The sequence below is a fragment of the Elephantulus edwardii genome, unplaced genomic scaffold (assembly GCF_000299155.1).
Source record: "Elephantulus edwardii isolate Elephantulus edwardi_28Jun2011 unplaced genomic scaffold, EleEdw1.0 scaffold00043, whole genome shotgun sequence".
In the NCBI taxonomy this organism is placed as follows: Eukaryota; Metazoa; Chordata; class Mammalia; order Macroscelidea; family Macroscelididae; genus Elephantulus; species Elephantulus edwardii.
In genome coordinates this window covers 14,264,821-14,289,703 of record NW_006399793.1, presented here as the reverse complement: position 1 = coordinate 14,289,703, position 24,883 = coordinate 14,264,821, and the positions used below count along the sequence as shown (strand labels likewise).

Sequence of the window (24,883 nt, the reverse complement as noted above, 5' to 3'; positions counted from 1 at the left end):
ATTTTTGGATAATCTGCAGCAGAATCTTACCTGCATATGCTATCAATGATACTGTTCTATAATTTCCACGGTATGTCAGATCACCTTTCTTTGGAATGGGAACAAATACAGATTTCTTCCAATCAGTTCGCTAGGTGTCTGTCCTCCAAATTCTTGACACAACTTGGTGAGGACATCCATGACAGCATGTTTCTTGAAATATGTCAATAAGTGTGCCATCAATTGCTGGGGCCTTGTTTTTTTTTTATTAATAACTTCTTTATTCTGTAAAAGCAAATGAAAGCCATAGTCATATAAACACTGACATTACAAAGAAAAAGAAAGGGCGAAGAGAGGAGGAAACAACAACCTCTGCATGTCCTGCTAATACTGTCTCACCAAAAAGACCATAATGCTTTGTTCCATATTCAATCACTTATATAATAAACCACAAAGAAAAATCTTCTCTGGAAGATATATTCCTCCTCTTTGAGACGGCAGGCAAGAGGGACTGGAAGTTGGGGTAGGAGGCTTTATTCTTTTGGCAGATCCTCTCAGTCATTATAGATATTGCTGCACTGTTAATAAAAAATATATGCTTCTCTGTAAAACATTAAAAAAAATACTGCATGGATGAGATGGCTGAGGCCTCTGCTCAAGTATCTCCAAAAGCATTGTTGCCCATTTCCTGACCTCTCCATATGTTATTCCTTGTTTGTTTTCCGCATCAATGCCTTTCTCTGTTTGTGAGCTTCTGTGGTGCAAGCTTCTTTGTAGGGTCAAATTTCTTCTGAGCCAAAATCTGGGATCCACATGTTCCACTGGCGCTCTAGGTGCACCTGGACATCTTTCACCTCTACAATGCTGGACTTGCGATGCCTGGTAAACTGGCAGGCAGCTGTCACCACATTCTCAATGAAATCGTCGGCAAGCTGCAGCAGCATCTCTTCTACATCTTCATCCAACTCTTCATTGGGATCCATTTCTCTTACCAAGTCTTGCAATTTCTTCTTCGTTAATACCTAGTTGTTTTCAGGACTGAGTTGACCTCCTGTCCCAGGAGTGCCTGGTATCTTTACCACAGTAGTGCTATTGGCCATGGAGCCTTGTGGAAGGGTGCTGGCTGGTTCCGGTTTTATAGATAAGAAATTGGAGAGGTTGATTAGGGCTGAGGAGCCAAACTGGTTCATAATTGCTGTGCTTTGGACTTCCGCTCATACAGTTTTTTAAGATCCTGTTTCTTTTTAGGGCTGTGAGGGCCAAGGCTAATCAAAGGTAGCAGCGTCTACCTCCCCATGATATGTAGATACTCTGGGGCCTTGTTTTTTGCCATTTCTTTCAGAGTTGCTTGAACTTCTTCCTTCATCACCACAGGCTTTTGCTCATAGCATAATTGAAATAAACCCTTTTCTAAGAGAGTCATAGGATTTGTGTATGCATTTGTATTATGATTGCATTTGTATTATGATTTTAAGTAGAAAGTTATATCTGTCCCAAAGTTATTTTCTGAGTCAACTTCTCATTTGTGTAAAGCATAAAGTTAAAATTGGTGAAATTACTTAAACGTTAAAGAACATCAGCCATAAAAACAGTATCATAGCTTAACCATATGCTAGTTATGATTTTTGTTTGGTTTGGTTTGGTTTGGTTGGATTGGGGCTTTTTTTAGTTGTTGTTGTTTTGTTTGGGTTTTTTGTTTGTTTGTTTGTTTTTAGTAAAACAAGTCCTTTGAATCCTATATTTAAGAACCACCTACACCTGTGGAGCTCTCCAAAGATGCTGGATTCACAGGTGCTGAAAAGAGACATGGTCCTTCCACTAGATGCAACTCAGAGAAAGCCCCCCTATAAAGTTGAAGCCAGACTTCTGACCTCTTAAGCTGTGAGAGAATTAAGTTTTGTTTATTACAATTATCCACTTGTGGTATTTCTGCTGTACCTGCACTATTCAGCTAATACAAATACCAAACTATGTCATCTGTTCTGCTATAAAGTGTGATAAAAACCTGTTAGAATCTGTCATTTCTATATTGTTTGATTCTTTGTTCTTTGGCAAACTGATAAAGGGGCGGCACCTTCAAGACCACATTTCTGTAGATTAGTTCAAAATCATCAACCACCTCATCTGATCTCCTCCGTGTTCTCTTATAAGAAGACACTACCACCACTTGTTATAAAAACAGATGCAAATAGATAATAAACATTTTCATAAAATGTAACACATCATTTGGAAAAGACTTATTGGCTATGTTGTTGTTAAGTGCCGTCGAGTCGCAGGCAACTCATAGTGACCCTATGAAGGAGAGTCCTCGACGCTTGGGTGCCTTTCATCCTCTCTCCAAGTTCATAGGGTTTCTGGAGGCAAGCTATTATGGAAGTGAATGCCACTCCTCCTTCCATGCTTGTTTAATCAGGGAGCTCCACCCCACTCTCAGTCCGCATTGTAGCCAACCATTAACACATTTGACACATCCGTGTCACAGTGTTCAGCCTCACAGCAACCACAAGTGACCATGGGACAGCAACTTGTACCTAGAGGAAGAAAATTATATCCCGTGAATTATTTTTTGTGTGTATTTTTTTTAATTACAAGAACTTCAGAAATCTGAGTTTGTTTTAAGACATTGTTTATTATATGTGGTAAATTGTCTCCAAAAAATTTGTCCCTTTAGTACCAGGATATGAGTTCTACTTTCCTCTTTTCATTTGGAGCTTACTGCTGGGAGAACTGCTCTGCTTATATCTCAAGACAAAACAACCAAAGAAAACATTAAATGATGAGCTTCCCAGACTTAAGCCCATTGCCTCTAAGTCAATTCTAATTCACCTTTTTCCTGGAATATAGTAGAGCTTCTATAGGGTTTCTTTCTTTTTAAATCTTTACAAGATCTGACTACTCTGTCTCATGCAAAGCTACTGGTGAGTTCAAACCACCAACATTTTGGTTAGGAAAGTAGAATTGCCTATAGGGTTTGCAAAAATTATAGGGATCCTGATGATAGTTGCCAACCATAATGTTGATGATTCAAACCTACCAGATGAATATGAGAATGAAAGGCCTTCTGCAACTGAGCACTTAGCCATGGTGCCATTAAAGCCCCTTTCAAAGACTTACAAAGACAATTTACCGTAGAAATCTAGTTCGGTGCTATGGCTATGTATCTTATCATTCATGTAATTTTAAAGGAATTAAAAAGTATTTTTAACTGTACAGCTTAGCCATATTGTTGTTGAGTAACACCAAGCTGGAAACGGTTTGTAGCTGATCCTTCAGTGGGATTTCAGAGGCAGTAAATTGCACAGAAGGTGACTGCCCATTTTTCTCCCTCAGAGCATCTCATGGATTTGAACCACATACCTGTGAGTTGGCAATGTAATTCCTTACCACTGAGCCACCAGACACAATTTGGCTGAACTTATTTTAGCCTAACTAGCAGTTGTTGTTAGATGCCATTGAATTGAGTATGAACCATAATGACTCAATGAACAACAGATCTGAACCTTATCTTGTGCCATCCCCACAATCTCTGACACACTTCAGCCCATTGCTAGAGTCACTGTGTCAGTCTAGCTGGTTCAGGGTCGTCTTCTCTTTCACTGACTCTCTACCTTTCCAAGCATAATGTTCTTCTCCATGAAAGAGCCACTTCTAGCAACCTGCCCAAAGTAAGTGAGACAAAGCTTTATCAATCTGTATAATGCAGGTTATTGATGAGTCTCCCTTTAATCCTGATGCCATACTCCTTCTCATGGTGTCCAGCTTCTTGTATAATTTGCTCAGCATACATATTAAATAGATGTGAAGAGACAATATGACCCTGGTGCACTCCCTTCCCAATTCAAAGCCATCCAGTGCTTCCCTACTCTGTTCACTCAACAGCCTCCTGGTCCATGTATAGTTAGTTACCTCATGGGCACAATCAGGTGCTCTGGGATTCCCATTCCTCTCAATGTCAACTGCAATGCATTATGATTCACACAGTCAAATGCCTTTGCATAGTCAATAAAACACAAATAGACATTTTTCTGGTATTCCCTACTTTTCTGAAAGTAAGGGAACACTGTTGTTGTTGTTGCTACTCATAGCGACCCTATGTAAAACATCCCTAAACCTTGCACTGTCCTGTGCCAATTGCACTGCCTCTGACACACCCATCCCGATTACCGCAGTCACTGAATCCATCCACCCCATAGAGGGTCTTCCCCTCTTGTGCTGTCCCTCCACCCTCCCAAGCATGATGTCCCTCTCCAAGGACCAGTCCCTCCTTACAACATGTCCAAAGTATGTCAGACAAAAGGTGTGTGTGAATGTTGTATTCTCTCTCCATACCTACTCACTTTGTATGCTGAGTGAGACGTTGGAGTCTATGAAGAAGAACGTGGCATCATGATAAGAGGAAGACTCACCAACAACCTGTGTTAAGTGGATGACACAGCCTTGCTTGCTGAAAGTGCGGAGGACTTAAAGTGCTTGCTGGCGAGCAAGGCTATAGTTTTCAAATGGATTGTATCTCAAGGTCAAGAAAACAAAAATTCTTGCCACGGGCAATTGGATGGAAGAGAAAATTAGTGATAAAAATATCTTGTGTGCCACATTTAATGGCAGCTGAAGGAGCTCTGAGGGTATGGTGTATTATGTGTTATACTACGAAGTGAAAGATCAGCAGTTTAAATATACCTTTCGCTCCAAAACAGAAAAATAGTCCCCTCCCATAAAGATTTACACCTTCAGAATCAGAACTGACTTCATGAAAGTGGCTTTGGTTTTGCCTGCTACCATCTGGTTTCCCAGAATGCTGTCCATCTTAAAATTTGCATGCTAATTGTTTCTATTATTAGATACCAAACACTTCCTGATCTAGTTTCATCCTCACAATCTCTGCTACATTTGAACAAATTCTTACAGCCACTATGTACATCCTTTTGATCTTCTTTCATTCTTTAGGAGAGATGGATTAGTTCCTGATAACACTCATTTTTTTAAGTTTTTTAAAATATTTTTTATTTTATATTGGTTTGGAAGGAATATACTGAGTCATTACATAGAAAGGAATTGGCAGATACAGAGGAATTTAAAGAAATAACATATGAGCAAGAGCCTATGGTGATGAAGGAAGAAGTTCAAGCTGCTTTGAAGGAAATAGCAAAAAATAAGGCCCCAGGAATAGATGGTATACCAATTGAAGTATTTCAGATAACAGATGTTGCCCTGGATGTGCTCACCAAGTTGTGCCAAGAAATCTGGAGAACAACCACTTGGCCAACTGAATGGAAGAGATCTATATTTGTTCCCATTCCAAAGAGAGGTGACCCAACTGAGTGTGGAAACTACAGAACAGTGTCATTGATTTCACATGCAAGCAAGATTCTACTGAAGATCATCCAGAAACTATTAGAACAGCACATCAGCAGAGAACTGCCAGAAGTCCAGGCTGGGTTTAGAAGGGGTTGTGGTACTAGGAATATCGTTGCTGATGTTAGATGGATCTTGGCTGAAAGCAGGGAATACCAGAAGAATATCTATCTGTGTTTCATTGATTATGCAAAGGCATTTGACTGTGTGGATCATAACAAACTGTGGCTGACTCTGAGAAGAATGGGAATCCCAGAACATTTAATTGTGCTAATACGAAACCTATACTTGGACCAAGAGGCAGCAGTTAGAACAGAGCAGTGTAACACTGCATGGTTCAAAATAGGGAAGAGTGTACGCCAGGGATGCATCCTGTCTCCATACCTTTTTAACTTGTATGCAGAGCAGATTATCCGAGAGGCTGGGCTCTATGAGGAGAATTGTGGCATCAGGATTGGTGGAAGATCTATTAACAATCTCCGTTATGCAGATGACACAACCTTGCTTGCTGAAACTGAGGAGGACCTCATGCACTTGCTGCGAAGGGTCAAGGACTGCAGCCTTCAGTATGGACTGAGGCTCAATGCCAAGAAGACAAAGATTCTCGCCACTGGACCAATTAGCAGCGTCAGGGTGGATGACGAAGAGATTGAGAGTGTTCACAGCTTCAGTTTGCTCGGCTCCACAGTCAACACTCTTGGCACCAGCAGTCAGGAAATCAAAAGGCGTATCGCGATGGGAAAGTCTGCTGTTAGGGACCTCTCAAAGGTACTCAGGAGCAACAGTGTCTCTCTGGAGACCAGGGTGCGCCTGATACAGGTCATGGTATTTGCAATCGCTTGTTATGCATCAGAGAGTTGGACAATGATTAGGGAGGACAGAAGGAGAGTGGATGCTTTTGAGCTGTGGTGCTGGAGAAGGGTACTGAATGTACCATGGACTGCCAGGAAAACAAACAGATTCATCTAGAAGAGGATTAAACCAAGCTACTCCTTGGAGGCAAGGATTCTGGGGCTTTATCTGACATACTTTGGACATGTTGCCAGGAGGGACGGGTCCTTGGAGAGGGCATCATGCTTGGGAGGGTGGAGGGACAGCACAGGAGGGGAAGACCCTCTATGAGATGGATTGATTCGGTGACTGGGGTAATCGGGATGGGTGTGTCAGAGGCGGTGCGGTTGGCGCAGGATAGAGCAGGGTTTAGAGCTGTTGTGCATAGGGTCGCTATTAGTCGGAAACGACTCGACGGCACATAACAACAACAACAACATATTGGTTTGAGTATAGAAGTCGTATACATTTTTTTATAGGATCATTCCCATGCATTGTATTTTATAAAATTAATCACCAGTGAACTAAGCTCACCTTTACCCCATCTTTTCAAGTCTGCACCTGAACCGTCCCACTTTTTTTACCCCTCCCACCATCCATCAAATTGTGCAACCCTGTGATTTCCCCCTTTCATTTTTTTCCCCTTTAAAGTTTTCAGTGGCTGAATTTTCAGAAATAGATGTCAAGACCCTGCTTATGAATACTCTGAGTTAAGTCAAACCTCTAACCGTTCAATAGTAGCTGAACATTGAAAAAACTATGGTCATTCAGGAACTCTCCCACACTGGGACTCTGGGCTGTTCAGTAGGAACCTGTGTGCCTTCTATATGTAGGTAGGAGACAGGATGAAGAAGACACAGCCTTCTTATCTAGATATGAGTTGTGCTTACTTTTCACTGGTAAGAATAAAACATATGACCCAACAAAGATGCAAAAATTATTGAGAAGTGGTTGCAGTGAATGGGAAGCTGATTTTCAATAAACAATTTTAAAAAAAGGGAAGAGTGCCTAAGTTTGCTGAGTTCATACAATCTGGGTTATGGTAGGGTATTCACAAATTCTGAAGTGTAAGATCTCTTTGCACAGTTAAAGCTAATAATACTAAATCAAATAAGACATTATGGAGATGCAATTAGATTTAAAAAGCTGTGTTGTTTTGGGGAAAATTTTTCATGCCTACCCTCTGGGTATATTCTAAGAATTCTTTAAAAGAAATAGCTGGAATATGATGGTTATGAACAACAGTGTACCATGATTTATTGGTAGTTTAAATATTAGTCTCTTGTTATAGGCATACCCTGTGAGTGGCCCTACTGGAGTGTGCCTGAATCCAGTTAACCTATCCATTCATTTAAAAAAAAATTTGCATATCCCTTCTATAAGGAAATGGGAATTTATGCAAAAGTATATCTGACTTGATTTGCTTGTCTACAGACACTTGAGCTGATGAAGTATTGGTATAAAGAAATTGTTTTCTAAGAAAAATATTAACTTATAGCAGAAAGTAATGACCAAGAACTTCTGGACTCTGAGGTCTAAGGTAGGTTCTCAAGGAACTATGATATTTATATGTCAGGGTATTTAATTTATGATCTTATTTTCTGTCTCTGTTTACCTAGGCTAGAATTCCTCATTGTTCTTGTATATAAAAAGTGGCTTGAACCTGGCTCTCTAGGCCTGACTTTTGATGGAAACTTTTTTTTCCTAAGTTTTAAATCTATAAATGAAAAACTTTGTAATATAAGGAAAGAGAAGTCCTATTCCTCAGGGTTAATTATATAAGAAGTAGCTAGAGGGTCGACAGGAGAGAGAGTGTATTGCTGTCATAACAAGTACTTCTTTGGTGGAGAGAAGAGTCTCCTGAGAATTTATGTTCAGATCAAAGAGATTTAAAATGTGAATACCTCTGAGAATAACTTTTTAATTACTTGCAAGTGTGGGAATTTGAAGGATTTCATTGTGGCTTTGGTGTTTGTAAATTGACCCTCATTTATACTAGCCTATGTTTACGTCAATATCCTTCCTTCCTTTTGCTTCAACAACGTATCTTTATATGTTAGGAAATAAAAATACTAGGGGCGGAGCCCAAGGGGTCCAGATGATGTTAAATGTACATCCCTGAATCCTGGCCACTCTGTGAGGACAACCAACCCTTCTGAAAGGAGAGATTGGAATTAGCTTCAACCTGCCATCATTATCCTCAGGCTTTTGGCAAACTTCCAAATGTGTAGAACACACATTGGTGGCCAACCACCATATGCCAGGCACAAACTCTAGTTTTATAATTAAAACAGTTCTACTTCTATGTAACGCCACTTCACCTTTGTGATTTCTTTGGATGAAACATTAAATGCTATATTAATTTAAAATAATATCTGGCATATAGTAAGTAATTCACCTGGATTTTCACCTTTTCAAAGCTGTACTGATTCTTTTTGAATTACTTTTAACTGATGCTAATACCTTTTCATAAATATTTATTAGATCTTCAAGGAGCAGCGGTGCAGTGGCTGCAGCAGTGGCTTAAACATAACAGAGATTGTAAAGCTAGCACAGGATTGGCTAGGGTTTCATTCTAAAGTCCCTAGGGTTGTGAGGAGCCAGTGTCAACTCTATGGAACCTTAAAATATCAAGAAGTATGAGGGATTTGATGTGTGTATGTATATATTTGTATATAGTATGATGAATATGAAAAAGGATCTGATGATACAGAAAGGAAAGGTGTCTGACCACAAGTGACTGGCTGGCTTTCCTTTATGATAGAGTGAGCAAAGGTTACAAAATTGGAGGGTAACTGGAGTAGCTTTCTGTTCTAAAATTTAAAATTAAAGCTGTTTAGTTCTTTGAAATTCCACTGTGGAATTCCATTCCCTTTGCATTGCAGTTAGCTCTTTTAAAATACATAGCTTTCTGTGTTGGAGCCTGTAACATATTAAACTGACTATTAATCTTTAACAGCTGGCTCTGAATGACTTCGTGAGGTTGCTCTGTGATAGTGAGGTGTGCCAAGGCCTGGGACCTGGCAGAAAAGAGCTGCTCTGACTCTCAGCAAAGGTTCTTGACTTTCTATGTGGTACTCCTACCAGGACCAGGACTGGGCTGAGTGGTCCTGTATCTTCAGCTAATATAAGAAGCTCCTAAAGGGGGCATGAAAAATTCATTTGACCATTTGAACTGAGGTAAGACTGAGACTTTTAAAGTAATTGTTACTAGGAGACTGTGGTGAAAGAAATGTAAGCCACAGTGCATCGAAGTAAAAAGAAATGCACAGCAGATTAGAAAGTTCTAGTAGCATCGTGGTAAGAAGCTGCACTGCCAGTCTAAAGGCATGTGGTTTGAATTCGTCATCTGCTATGTGGGAGAAAGATGGGCAATCTTGTGTCCTGTGATTTGAAAACCTGCTGGAGGGTCAGCTATGAGTCAATTCTAATTTGATTAGCAACAACTACAGCAGATATGTTTAGGGAGGCCTCCATACTGTGGAAGCTTGGATGTGAGTGTATAGCAAATTATGCTGCTAATAAAAAAATCCTCCTTTCCAGTGGTTCAAACCCATCAGTGGTTCTGAGGGAGAAAGGTGGACAGTCTTTACCCACTGAAATTTAAATCCTTGAAATGTCACTGGAGGGTTAGCTATAAGTCAAATTACCTGAGTGACAGTATATTTGAAGTTTTTTGTGTGTTCTTTTTTAAACTTGATAGTCCATGTTGAAATTGACTTAATGGTTTTATTTCTTATTTTTCCTTTACCAAACCAAGTTATTTGAAACAGGCTTCCTAATAAACATAACAGTATTATATTTATATAACTGTGTATCTTACCTGTGAGGAGTAAGACTAACTCACTCATTCATTCTTGTTGCCATTGAATCAGAATCAACTCATAGCCGGCCCTCTGGCAGGTTTCCGAAGCTGTAAATTGTATGGGAAGAGATTGCCCATACTTCTCCCACAAAGCAGCTGGTGGGTTAGAACTGCCTACCTTTGGTTGCAGCACAGCTGCTTGAACACTAGGTCACTAGTCCGTGCTGATAAGACTAACTAGACTATGAATCGATGTTTTCCTGGTCCTATCCCTAGCTTTTTCATACATCTTATTTCTCCTTACATATGAATTATGCATAGTCAATATTCAGGTACAAGGTGAAGATCCTGTTAAGAATTTAGAGACACTTCCAGATTAATGAGAATTGTGCACCTGTGGAAGCTGAAGAATTTTATAGTGAAACAGAGTGTCAGAAAAGCAAAAACTGAAGATGAGTTTTATTTCTTAGAAAAACTTAGATTTTCTATACATGGCAACCATTGCATTATTATCAAATCTATTCTTATTGAAAGAATATACTAATTGTTGTTTTATTCTATTGTAAGGAACTTTTTGATGTTTTCATTTCTAAAATGATATATTAACATGAGATTTTAGGAAATTACACCTTTTCGACTCAGCTTAAATTCTCATCTGACTGTGTGTAGCTGTGGGAATTAAATCTTTCATATATTAAAAGCAAATGCCTTGTAGCGTTTTCAGTACTGTGTTCCCCAGAGTACCAGGTTAATAATAACTAAGTAAATGTTTATTTGGAAAGATATACTTTTTTGGATTGAAAGTGAATACCAATTAATGGTCTCAAAGTGAATTACTTAACATGCAAAACTACCTAAATTAATATCTAAATTTTATTTTCCTATTTCATGGTCTCTTTCTGGATGCATTTATCACATCTCTTCCTTAATTAATATTATGATTTATTCAATTAAATTTATAATTTTTCCTACTTGTTATTTTTTGGTACAGAAGACTTTGGATTAATATTTGTTTTAAGTGACAGGTATTCTGTTTCTTTATTCAATAGCTTTTCAGATAATTTTGTTCTTCCTTTGTTGGTTTAGAAAGAAATACTGCTAGTTTTATGCTTTTCTAAGCATGTTTACTAATAGAACATTACTTTTCCTCTTGCCCTTCCCAATGACTGTTCTGGTCCACTGAGACTGAGTCAGTCCAGACATCCTAAATCTATGTTTTCAAAACAGCAAGTGGCTTAATAACACATAGTTGCTGTTGTTGTTGTCAGGTACAATGGAGTCAATACCACCTCCTAGCAACCTACAGTGACAGAGAACTGCTCATAAAGATTTGTAGGGTGCAAGTTTTATGGGAGCAGATTACCAGGCCTTGGGTTGACACCTAAGAAGTGGCTGATGGATTCAAACTGCTAACATTTTGATTAAACCTTAAGTTTACAGCAAAACACAGAACTCCTGTGAGATCAGTGACTATGTTCCATTCGTATTTGCAGCCCCAGCACCTAACACAGTACCAGACAGACCCTTATTCTAATTGTGGTTAAATAAATGGACACAAAGGAAAAGTGGTCAAAATGTTTGGGTTTTCAAGTGATAGAAAAGCCAGCTCCAACTAGCTTGAACAAAATAGGAGGAGAAATGTCAATGGGTGCTCCCAGACACAACAGAATCTAAAGGATTCTTTAGTATTATCATACCACAGTCCTTCTTTTTCTTTCTGCTCTTGACTTTCTGTTCTTTGTATCAGCATGCTCTATGTAGAGACAAAGAGAACCATCAAGAACCCTAGAATTATAGCTCCCTGGCAGCTATCCTTCTTGGAGAAAAGATGTATCTTTGTAGATAGCTTCAGCACAAAGTCCTGACCCCCTCAATTTTAACCTCCTGGATTAGGGGAATTCTTCATTCTTGAACCTGTCACTGGAGAACTGGGAATGGAAAGTATAATCTGGCTAGATGTAGGTTAGGAACTGGCAGCCACATGAGTTAGAGAGGGCTGTGTTCCACTCTACCTAAATCATATGTTCTAAGAATGGGAGTGAGGAGCTCTGGTGGCTTAGTGGTAAGGAGTTGCACTGCCAACACAAAGGTATGAGTTTCAAATCCACTAGTTGCTCCAAGGTATATGAGAAATCTCTTCTCATGTGATTTACACCTCTGAAAATCCACTGGAGGGTCAATTATGAATCATTTATAACTTGGTGGTACTTAATAGCAAGAAGAACAATGAGTGGTACAAAGGCATGAGAAACCCAAAAGCTAGATGATCATTCCACAGGGAAATATTACTGAATAAGGAATGGAGGGAGTTGGTGTCAGATCACAAAAATAAAATATTCTGTTGGGTCTAAATGAGATTAAATTTTCCTTTGGGTAAACTTGGTATGTTTAAGGCCATGGTGATAGGCTCAAGTACCCACATGAGATTTCTGGGTATATAAAATATTATATAGAAATTTGTAGTCTTTTGCCTCATAGACTATTACAAGTGTTAATCATTGTATTTGTTCTTGGTATTGTGGCCAACAGTAACAGAATTTCTTTTTACTTAAAAATGAATCAAGCTAGAATGGACACCAAAATGGATTGCTATAGGCCAGTTTTTGGTTTGGGGGAAATGTATTCAAAATCACTTGCAGTAGCGTTAAATGGGTCACACGAGTATGTAGAGATAAATTATCATGTAAAATATCACAATGGTAAAGGAGGAGTTTAAAAGTATTTGGTTCAAGAGAGGAACATTATTTTATATTAATCTATCCTATAATGTTGAGGTGCAATGGTTATTTACATAAGCAGTTGAAGTGAGACACTTTATAAAAGCAATGTTGAAGATGGTGTCTTAACTTCCTCAACAAGCTCAGATTTGATAACTGTTGAGAATTAGTTAATAAGTTATTAAAACAAATATAAACAAAACCTCAAAGTACCTATATTTTGGTATAGAATGAGCCTTACATTGGATTTTTAGCATAACAGAAAATTAATAATCAATGCAATGAAATTATATCTATTGTATAAATAAATGCAAATTGAACACAATATGTGGCAGCTTCTATGGAACTTCTTATGTCTGTAAATTGTAGAACTGACCAAACCACAAATATAATTACTGTGTGTAGTTTAGTTGATTCTGACTCTTAGTGACCAATAAGGACCGAGTAGAACTTCCTTGTAAGGTGTACATCCATTATCTTGACAAATGGATGTAGGGCTTGAGGTTTTCATTCATCTATGTTAAGAATTTTGGAAGACAGTTACCTGGTCAAACAACTGGAAAGATCCACATGTATGTCCATTATAAAGAGAGGTGATCTTTTTATTTTAATTATTATTAAATTTTATTAGTTTTAATTAACATTTACAGAGATTTTGGGTTTTTATTCATTCATTGTTGCACTGTTTTCTCTACCCTCCTACCCAGTTCGTTCTTCTTCCCCCTGCCCCGGATGTCTGTGAGAGGTGATCTTAAAGAACGTGGAAATAATAAAACAATTATCATTAATATTCCTATGAAGCTGGAGAAAGGATGAAAGTCATACAGGTGTCCAGGACTTTCGTTCATGTGGTTGCTATGAGTTGCCTGCGACTCGACAGCACTCAACAACAACAACAACAACATCATTACTATTACTTATAAGTAAAATCTTGTTGAAGATATTTTTTTAAAAAGACACATTTAAACTCATACGTTGATAAAGAACTACCAGAAATTGAAGCCAAATCCAAAAGACGATATGTAAGGAGGGCTATCATTACTGACATCACGGGTATCGGCTATCTTCAGTGAAGACAGTGTTTTCTTGACTATGCAAAGGCATTTGATCATAACAAATAAGGGATAAAATATCAAAGAATGGGAACACTTAATTGTGTTCATGTAGTTTTGGGTACATAGATCAAGAAGTATTTATTCAAATAGATCAAGTAGATTCTGAATAATTAAAATCAGGGAATAGCTTCGACGGGTCTGAAGCTTTTCACCACATGTATTCAGTGTATATGCTGAGCAAAAAATAAAAATATGAAGAAGAACAAGGTATCAGAATTAATGGAAGACTCATTCACAACCTGTCTTATGCAGATGATATACTTCTTGTTGGAAGAGAGAAGTACTTGAAGCACTTACAGATGAAAATCTAAGACTACCGCATTCATTATATATTGCACCGCAGTATAAAGAAACCAGAACTATTAATAACCAGACAAGGAAGCAACATAATGATATATGGAGAAGAAAACATTGAAATTGACAATTATTTCATTTTACTTGGAGCCACAATGAGCATTTGGGAAAGCAGCAACAAAGACCTGAGAATACATATTTCATTAGATGCCTCAGCTGCCAAGGACCTTATTAAAGAGGTAAAACAGCAAGGATGATATTTTGAGGATTAGGTGTGTCTGACCCAGGCCATACAATTTTCATTTACCTCAAATGTATTTGAAAGTTAGTGGATGAATAAGAAAGAACAGTGAAGAACTAATTCCTTTGAATGGGGTGTTGGTGACCAATATTCAATAGAACCTAGTCTGCCAAAAGAACAAACAAATTTATCTTGGAAAATGTACAGCTAGTATGCTCCATATAGGCAAGGGTGGTGAGACTTATTGACACCTTCTTTGGACAAATGACCAGTGGAGGTCAGTCCCTGTAGAGAGCAACATGTTCCTAACATGGAGAATCATAGAGGTCTTCAGAAAGAAGACCTTTAAATAAACAGGTTGCTAGCTCTGCGACAATAGGCTCATGCAAAGCAGCAACTGTGAGGACGCTGAACGATAAAGAAATGTTTTATTTTGACAAGAAACAATACGTTTTTACAGGAAGAAGTCCTAGTGATGTAGTGGTTAAACACTTACCTGTTCACCAAGAAGTCAACACTTCAAATTTTTCAGCTACTCTGTAGGAGAAAAGTGTGGCAATCTATGTCCATAAAGATATGTCTTGGAAGATTTACAGCCTTGAAAATCCTATTGGGTAGTTCTACTCTGTTTGAAAATGTCAGTATGATGTGGAATCAGCTTTACTTGTCATCATGATTAGGCATCACTTTAACCCTGTAATCTTTACAGGAGCTAATCACTGAAGTTGTCCCCCCACGGAGACACTGATAGGCTTGAACTGCTCATCTTTATCCATATTCTTATCCACTGTACCACTTAATCAAGTCCATTGCTGTCAAGTTGAAACCTACTCGTAATAGTCCCTCCATTGGGTTTTGCCAGCTGTAAATAACGCAAAAAGATTGTCCTTTTTTCTCCTCCCGAGCCACTGGTGAATTCTAGCTCCCAAAGACTCTGAGGCATTAGGTTAACATTGAAACTCCCTACAGAGAAGGCCACCAGAGCTCCCACTGTACCACTGTTTTGTGGTTTGGTTTGTGTGTGTGTGTGTGTGTGTGTGTGTGTGTGTGTGTGCCATAAAATAGGAACCAACTCTTAGTTGACCCTCCAGTCGTTTCTCAGAAGCTGTAAATCACACTGGAGGAGATTGTTTCTTTTTTTTCCCCGTATGGAATATCTAATATATTCAAACCTCTAGGTCTTTTTGCCAGTAGGGCTACTTGAAGTGTGTATACTAAACAAAACCAATTTGCTGCCAATGAGTTAATTTAAAATACTGATAACCTTTCATTGTGTTTCAAAGGCTATAAATCTTAAGAGAAGACTGTCTCATCTTTCTCCTATGATGTAAAACTTAACTCACTTCTGCTGAGTTGAAACCAACTCATGATTGACTTTCTAGAGGACAATCACCTCCTATGTGATTAACCACCTCTGAAAACCCAGTGAAGCCTCAGCTGTGGGTTGGTTCTAACTCTACGTTACAAAACAACAACAGTGGATTTATAGAGGCTAGATCTATTAACAATCTGTGTTATGCTGATGACACAACCCTGCTTGCTGAAACTGAGGAGGACCTCATGCACTTGCTGCGAAGGGTCAAGGACTGCAGCCTTCAGTATGGACTGAGGCTATGTCAAGAAGACAAAGATTCTCACCACTGGACCAATTGGCAGCGTCAGGATGGATGGCGAAGAGACTGAGATTGTTCACAGCTTCAGTTTGCTCGGCTCCACAGTCAACACTCTTGGCACCAGCAGTCAGGAAATCAAAAAGCGTATTGCGATGGGAAAGTCTGCTGTTAGGGACCTTTCTAAAGTACTCAGGAGCAACGGTGCCTCTCTGGAGACTAAGGTGCGCCTGATACAGGTCATGGTATTTGCAATCGCTTGTTATGCATCAGAGAGTTGGACAATGACTAGGGAGGACAGAAGGAGAGTGGATGCTTTTGAGCTGTGGTGCTGGAGAAGAGTACTGAATGTACCCTGGACTGCCAGGAAAACAAAGATTCATCTTGGAGAGGATTAAACCAAGCTACTCCTTGGAGGCAAGGATTCTGGGGCTTCATCTGACATACTTTGGACATGTTGCCAGGAGGGACGGGTCCTTGGAGAGGGACATCATGCTTGGGAGGGTGGAGGGACAGCGCAGGAGGGGAAGACCCTCTATGAGATGGATTGATTCGGTGACTAGGGTAATCGGGATGGGTGTGTCAGAGGCAGTGCAGTTGGCGCAGGATAGAGCAGGGTTTAGGGCTGTTGTGCATAGGGTCGCTATGAGTTGCAAACGACTCAACGGCACATAGCAACAATAACATAAATTGCATGGGAAGAAATTGCCAATATTTCTCCTACAGAGCAGCTAGTGGATTCAAACTTTCTGCCTTTGGGGTAGCAATGAACCTCTTTATCCACTAGGCTGCCAGCATCTGGTGGATTTAAACTACCACTCTTTTGATTAGCAGCCCAACTGGTAACCAGGTACCACCAGGATTCCTTAAACTCTCTATATCAGATACATATAATAACAGCTGTTAGATTTTTAGTTGAATGTCTATTTTACTTATGTTTTTCACTATTTTTGTTATTTGATGCTGTTGGGTTGGCTCAAAACGAACTACTGTTTGTTCCTGCACCAGCCTCATGATTTGTTGTGCTTGAGCCAATTGTTGAAGCCATTCTGTCAAATTAATCTCATTGATGGTCTTCCTGTTTGATTTTCTACTTTACCAAAAGTACTATCTTTCCATTTTAACAAAGATTAAAATATTGCAACATAAATGATAATGTAGCATCTCTTTAACGGTTTGTTTGACACTGAACAAAGTATCAAATGTTTATGAAATTGAGAACTTAAAAGTTTCTCATATTCAACCTTAATTTTTACTGAACTGTGTAGTTGTTTGGCTAATGGAATTTTAGAGCTATTTTAAGTTTGGGTCCTGCTGGCAGCAGTGTAAAAAAACACTAAATTTCACTTTTGGGACTTGTAAATGAAGTAAGTAAAAAAGATGCAATGTTTATGAATTTAATCCTGTTGTGTTCAGGTTATGTAATATTATAAATAATAGTAGTATTCATTTTATAATTGGTGCCTAAGGTAATCACAAGCAGTACAAGCAGAGGAAGAAATGGTTCTGTGATTAGATGGAAGGACTATCAGGAAGGTTAGGATACAGAAATTGGATTTCACTGGAATGTACATAGATTTGGGTTATAGTTTACTAGAGAGTATATTTCCTGTGTATTTTATTATACGCTTCATCCTTAACCTACTTGATCTTTCCATTGTCCTGATTTCATTCTACTAGCCTATAATACACTCTTACAAGTAGGAACTTAAAAAGAAAACAACAACACACAAACCAAAAACCAAAACCACAACATAGAGTATAGTGCTGTAACAATTTGCTTACATGGCTGCCTTTCTTTAAGGACAAGAACTTACTCTTACTCTCAAGGAACCTTTTACTTTAGAGAAATAGAAAGACACTCCATAATGATTGTTGAAGAAAGTGGAACTATTGAAATGATAGTCTCATCCCTACTTAATTAGTAGCAGTGTTCATATTTTTACTGTTTACTTAGAAGTCATTAAATATCTTCATTGGAAATAAGAAGTGGTTGTGACTCAGCTTTGCATTGCTTTTAGAATAAGCTCTATACTTTGATTTATACATAAAATAGCTGTCTCTTCTCTTCATCTTCTCTTTCTCAATCCTATCCCTTGCACTTTAACATTGGCAGCCCCAAAATTGTGCCATGCATTTTCATATTGCTCTATCATTTTACTTGGTCTTCTTTCTGCCTAGATTCTTTTTCTTTCTTGGTTGTTCATTTGATTTATAACAGAAATATACAATATTAAGTGAAATAAAAAGTTTGCTTGTTTACCCTTGGGATTTCCAAAGCAGAATGAACTGGAGAAAAGATTCAGGTCTCAAGTTAAAATACTAAAAAATTCAATTGACACAGTATTGGATGATTCAGGAAGCATCCAAAGAAGATAGAAGGAATAAAGTCATTGGACCCCAAAATAATTGACACCAAATCATTCAGCAAGAACAAATGTACAGTAAATGTACACTGAAGTAATTGATAAAAAATAATGCTCAGGTATTGATAAGATGCCAGTTGACATATTTCAACAAACAAGTATAGCCCTGGCCATGCTCAGTGGTCTTTCGGTCAGTTGAAAGCTACCTGGTCAACTGACTGAAAGATATCAATAATTGTTCCCATTCTAAAGTAATCCAACAGAATCGATTTATAGGGAAAATCTCATTAATTTGTCATGCAAGTAAAAACATGCAGAATATTATTTAAAATTACTGAAGTATTTCTTTTTGTTGTTAGATGTTATCTGTGTAGCACTAGAGAGTGCCAGAAATTTAAGTACTCAGAAAAATTAGAGCTTAAAACAACACCAGGAAGATATTTACTTGTATGGTAATGATCATACAAAAACCTTTGACTATGTGGATCATAGTAAATTCTGGCTATATTATATAATATTTAGAAGAATGAGAATCATGGATTACTTAAATGGATTCTTGCAGCATCTGTAAATAGACCAAGAATTAGTTATTTTAAGAGAGCCAGAATTAATTTTTTACATGAATTAATTTTTTAAAATATATGGTATCAAGATTGGAGGACGATTCATCAACAACTTTTGATAGATGTCACAATCTTACTTGCCAGAAACGAAGAGGATTTTAAGACTTACTAAAGAAGATTAAAGATTGAAGCTTTCAGTATAGATTATGCCTCATCATAAAACAAATCCTCGCCAGTTGGCCAGTAGGCAACATTATGATAGAGAAGAGACTGTCATTGCCAATTATTTCATTTTACTTGGATTCACAATTAACTCACTTGACAGCAACAGTTCAGAAATAAAAAGACATATTTCTTCTGAGATCAAACAAGATTAAGCATGTTCAGGAAAACCTACTTACTAGGGAAAAAAGAACCAAACACATTTGACAATGACATCTCAGACAAGGATCTTATAAGGTATACCTGATTCTGTCCATGATCTCCTCAGTCACCTGCAATGCATCAGAGAACTGGATGTTGAATAAGAAGAAGAATTTGTGTCTTTGAGTTGTAGTGTTGGGGAAGAGTGCTGAATAGTCTATGAATTGCCAAAAAATTAACAGGAATATCTCAAGAGAAGTGCAGCTAGGGTGCTCCTTAGAAGCAAAGGTGATGAAGCTTCATATTTCATACTTTGGACATGTAGCTCGGTGAGGCTATTCCTTGGAAAGGGACATCATGCTTGGACAGCAAAGGAGAGGAAGAAACCCCAGTAAGATGGGTTGAACCAAGGACTTCATCAGTGGGTTCTAGTGTGTCAGAGATGATGAAAATGGCACAGGATAGGACAGAGTTCAAGTCGGCTGTTCATAGGGTCAATATGAGTCATGCTTTACTTGACAGCAACAACAACAGGGCCTCCACAAGAAAAAGACTGTGAACCCAATTACAAAATGGGGAAAAGACATGGAAAGACTTTTAGCAGAGGAAGACGTTCAAATGGCCAACAGACACATGAAGAAATGCTCAAAATCACTGGCAATTAGAGAGGTGCAAATCAAAATGATAACCCCAGTTGCAGTGGTAAAGTTAACAGGACAGCAAGCAGTAAATATTGGAGAGGATGTGGAAAGATTGGAACTCTCAAATATTGTTGGTAGGCTTGTAAAATGGTACAGCTGCTCTGGAAGACAGTTTGACTGAACATAGAAATTCCATATGACTCAGCTATTCCTCTACTAGAAATATACTCTGAGGGAAGAAGAACTATGAGACCCTAGCAGAGATTTGTATACTGATGTTCATAGCAGTGTTATTCACAACAGCAAGATAATGGAAACAGCCCAAATAAATGGATTAAGAAAAACCTACTACCCTGCTGTGGTGGTCACGACAGCGTGAGACTGGTATAATGACAGACATATAGATGAAAGGAACAGAATAGAAAATCCAGAAATCAGCCCATCTACCTATGGTCAATTGATTTTTTTACAAAGAGATTAAATCAGTTAAGTGGAGAAGCAGCAACCTTTTTAACAAATAGTGGTGCCAAAATTGGAAAACTGCCTGTAGAAAACTCAAGCAAGATCCACACCTCACTCCATACACAAAAACAAACTCAAAATGGATCATGGACCTAGGACTAAAACCAAGCTCTATATATTTCATTAAGAAAAGCTTGGAAGAACTCTAGAAGTCCTAATCCACAACATAGTCTTTCAAGCATCCTGAAAAATCTACAACCATGAGAGAGAGGATAAAATAGATGAATGGGACCTTCTAAGAATCAAATCCCTATGCACATCTAAAAACTTCTCCAACAGAGTAAAAAGGAAAGCCACAGACTGGGAAAAATATTTGATAATGACATGTCAGATAAGGGACTTATATCTAGAATTTATAAAATACTCAAGCACCACAACAAGATAAAGGTAAATAACCCAATTGAAAAATGGGCACAAGATATGAACAGACCCTTCACCAAAGAAGACATTCAGAATGTCAACAAACATAGGAAGAAATGTTCAATATCCCTATCTCTAAGGAAGGTGCAAATCAACACAACTATGAGATATCATCTCACCCAAGTAAGGATAGAAAAATAAAACAGAACCGCAAACAACAAATGCTGGTGAGGTTGCGGAGAAACTGGAACCCTCATTCACTGTTGGTGGGAGTGAGAAATGGTGCAATCGCTATGGAAGGCTGTATAACGCTTTCTCAAAAAGTTGCACATAGAAACACCATTTGACCCAGCAATTCCTCTACTGGGAATATACCCTAAAGAAACCATAGCTGCCACCCAAGCATATATATGCACACCCATGTTTATCACAGCTTTATTCACAATAGCAAAGAGGTGGAAATGCCTAAGTGCCCTTCAACAAACAAATGGATAAAAAAGTTCTGGTATATTCACACAATGGAATACTACACTGCATTGAAAAAGAAGAAACTCATGCAATATTATCTCCTGGAGGACATTATGCTGAGTGAAATATCTCAGTCACAAAAAGACAAATACTGAATAGTGCCACTGTTGTAGAAAGGAACTGACATCACTGTTGGGATAAGACTGGGAAAAATTGGATAAATTATGTATACTGCATTGAAATAGATGAAGGAGAGAACAGTTTAAAAGCTATTTATGCTTGGGTATTATGGCTATGACAAGAGTCTGGAATGAAGGTTGCATAGTGGAGTGTACTTGAGGCAGGGGGATTGTATACCAGTGAAGGAATTTTTCTTTTACTTTTCAAAGAGAAGAGCAAACTGGGGGGGAAGGGTGGGCAAGGAAATTCAAAATCTTTGTAAATGTTCATTAAAATTAATAAAATTTAAAAAAAATTGTGGTGCATTCACATGATGGGATACTATGCAGCACTCAAGAGCAACAATTTAGAAAATATTGTATAACATAGAAGGGACTGGGGAGTATTATGCTGAGTGAACTAACCCAGTCTCATAATGAAAACTACTGCATAAGACCATTGTTGCAAAAGTAGGATAACGAGTAAGATGTGAATAAAAGTCCTATGGGGGAAGAGGAGAAGGCAGAGAGGCTAATGGTGAGGAAGGGGTGAATCATGGGGTCACAGAGTTTGGTAGGTGGAGGGAAGGGATGAAAGAATTAGGGATTTCAGTAGGGATCTAAAAGAAGGAGTAACACTGCTGGTAATTTTCTAAAACACAATGTGTGGGAATGGTCATATGACACACATTGGGAATGAAGGAATGTGTGAAACACAATGTATATGAAACATGAATTTTGTCTGCAAACATATAAAACATAATTTTTAAAAAACATATTGCATTAAACACATTTGCTGACAAGAACCTTATTTTAAAGTGCTTAAGAGCAGGGATGACATTTTGAGGATTGTTGCTGTTGATATATGCCATCAAGTCGCTATGACTTACAGCAACCCTATGCACAGTATCTCTGAACTCTGCTCTGTCTTGAGCCAGTCTCACTGTCTCTAACACACCTACCCACATTCTCCCAGTTACTGTATGAATCTATCTCATCTGGGGTCTTCCTCACCTGCACTGTCTCTCCACTTTTCCAAACATGATGTGCCTCTCCAGGTATTGGTCCATCCTGGACAGGTGCCCAAAATATGTGAGACGGAGCTTCAAAATTCTTGCCTCTAAAGACCAGCCTGTCTCACCCTCTCCAGGATAAACCTGTTTATTCTCTTGGCAATCTTGGTATGTTCTATACTCTTATCCAGCACAACAACTCGAAGGCATCTTCTGTCATCTTTGGTCATTGTCCAGCTCTCTGATGCATAGCAAGTAATTGTGAAGACCATGTCTGTAGCAGGTGTATCTTACTCCAGACTGACATCATTACTCTTTAGCACTTTTTTTTCCTTTAGCACTTTTGAGAAGTCTCAGCAGCCTTCCTCAGAGAAATGAATCTTGACTACTAATCATTGAGGAATGGTTTCTTGACTACTGATGCCAAGAGTGTTGTTGATTGTGGAACAGAGCAAAATTGTTCACAATCTCAATCTCTTCTCCATCTATCATGGTGCTTTCAATTGACCGAATGGTGAGAATCTTTGTCTTCTTGATGTTACCCATAATGAAGTTTGCAGTCCTTGACCTTATGCAGCAAATGTTTCAGGTCCTCCTCAGTTTTTATGAATAAGGTTGTATCATCTATATAATGTAGATTGTTGATGAGTCTTCTTCCAATCCTGATGCTACGTCATGAAGTTCAGCCTCACAAATGATATGTTCCACATACAGATAGAAATGGTATGGAGACAGGAAACATCCCTGGCACACTCCTTTCCTGATTTTGAAACACGTGGTGTTTCCTAGCTCTGTTCTGAGGACTACTTAGTCCAAGTATAGGTTTCACATATTCACAATCAAGTGTTCTGGGCTTCCCATACTTCTCAAGGTTAGCCACAATTTGTTGTGATCCCCACAGTAAAATGCTTTTGCATAGTTAATGAAACACAGACATTCCTCTGGTACTCTTTGCTTTCAGCCAAAATTCATCTTACATTGGCAATGGTGTCCCTAATGCTATGGCCTCTTCTAAATTCAACTTGCATTTCTGGCAGTTCTCTATGTACTCTTTCAGTTATTTTTGAATAATCTTCAGCAGAAGTTTGCTTCTATGTGATATTACTTGATCATTTCCCCACTCTGTTGAACAACTCTTTTTTTTAAAAAAATGGGTTTGAGTCCTTTTCCCTCAGCGGCCACGACTGAAGATGGTGGTGCAGATTTCCAAGAAGAGGAAGTTTGTCACAGATGGTATCTTCAAAGTCGAATTGAATGAGTTTCTTAACCGGGAGCTGGCTGAGGACGGTTACTCTGGAGTTGAAGTTCAAGTTACACCAACCAGGACAGAAATAATAATCTTAGCCACCAGGACACAGAATGTCCTTGGTGAAAAGGGCCGACGGATCCGAGAACTGACTGCTGTGGTTCAGAAAAGGTTTAGCTTCTCTGAGGGCAATGTGGAACTGTATGCTGAAAAAGTGGCCACAAGATGTCTGTGGACATTACCCAGGTAGAGTGTCTTCGTTACAAACTCCTAGGAGGGCTTGCTGTGCAGAGGGCTTGCTATGGTGTGCTGCAGTTCATCATGGAGGGTGGGACCAAGGGCTGTGAAGTTGTGGTCTCTGGGAAACTTTGAGGACAGAGAGCTAAGTCCATGAAATTTGTGAATGACCTGATGACACAGTGGGAACCCTGTTAACTATTATGTTGACACAGCTGTGCACCATGTGTTGCTCAGACAAGGTGTGCTGGGCATCAAAGTAAAGATCACACTGCCCTGGGACCCAAGTGGTAAGATTGGCCCTAAGGAGCCCCTCCCTGACCACGTGAGCATTTGGGAGCCCAAAGATGAGATACTGTCTACCACCCCCATCTCCAAGCTGAAAGGTGGGAAGCCAGAGGCACCTGCCATGCCTCAGCCAGTCCCAACTGCATAATAAGGTCACCTTGGCAACTGGATCTGAATTTTTGGGTGTTGCTTTGTAAAAACCTTTAATAAAATCTTTATCAAAGACAAAAAAAAATGGGTTTGAATATGGATCTCTTCCAGTGAACTGGCCAGGTAGTTGTTCTACAGATTTCTTAGCACAACCTGGTGAGTACATCCAGGGCAGCATCTGTGTTGATATATGTCAAATGGTATTCCATCAATTCCTGGGATCTTGTTTTTTGCCAAGTCCTTTAAAGCAGAATGAACTTAATCCATCACCTTTTCCTCTTGATTATGTGGTTTATTTCTCTTGAACTTCTTCTCAGGTATAGTAATTTTGTGTACTCCTTCCATCTTCTTTTGATGCTTCCTGATTGATTTGGTATTCTTCCCATGTTGTTGTTGTTGTTATGTGCCATCGAGTCGTTTCCGATTCATAGCGACCCTATGCACAACAGCTCTAAACCCTGCTCTATCTTGCGCCAACTGCACCGCCTCTGACACACCCATCCCGATTACCCCAGTCACTGAATCAATCCATCTCATAGAGGGTCTTCCCCTCCTGCGCTGTCC

At 38.8% G+C, this 24,883-nt stretch overlaps 1 protein-coding gene and 2 pseudogenes across 1 annotated transcript in view; 2 read left to right on the top strand and 1 right to left on the bottom strand.

Annotated features, from left to right (window-relative positions):
* Positions 1-24,883, top strand: part of MCTP1 (multiple C2 domains, transmembrane 1) — a 906,633-nt gene that overhangs the window by 248,614 nt on the left and 633,136 nt on the right. The gene's annotated exons all lie outside the window — the stretch shown is intronic.
* LOC102874005 lies at positions 684-1,169 on the bottom strand (annotated as a pseudogene).
* LOC102874411 lies at positions 23,589-24,317 on the top strand (annotated as a pseudogene).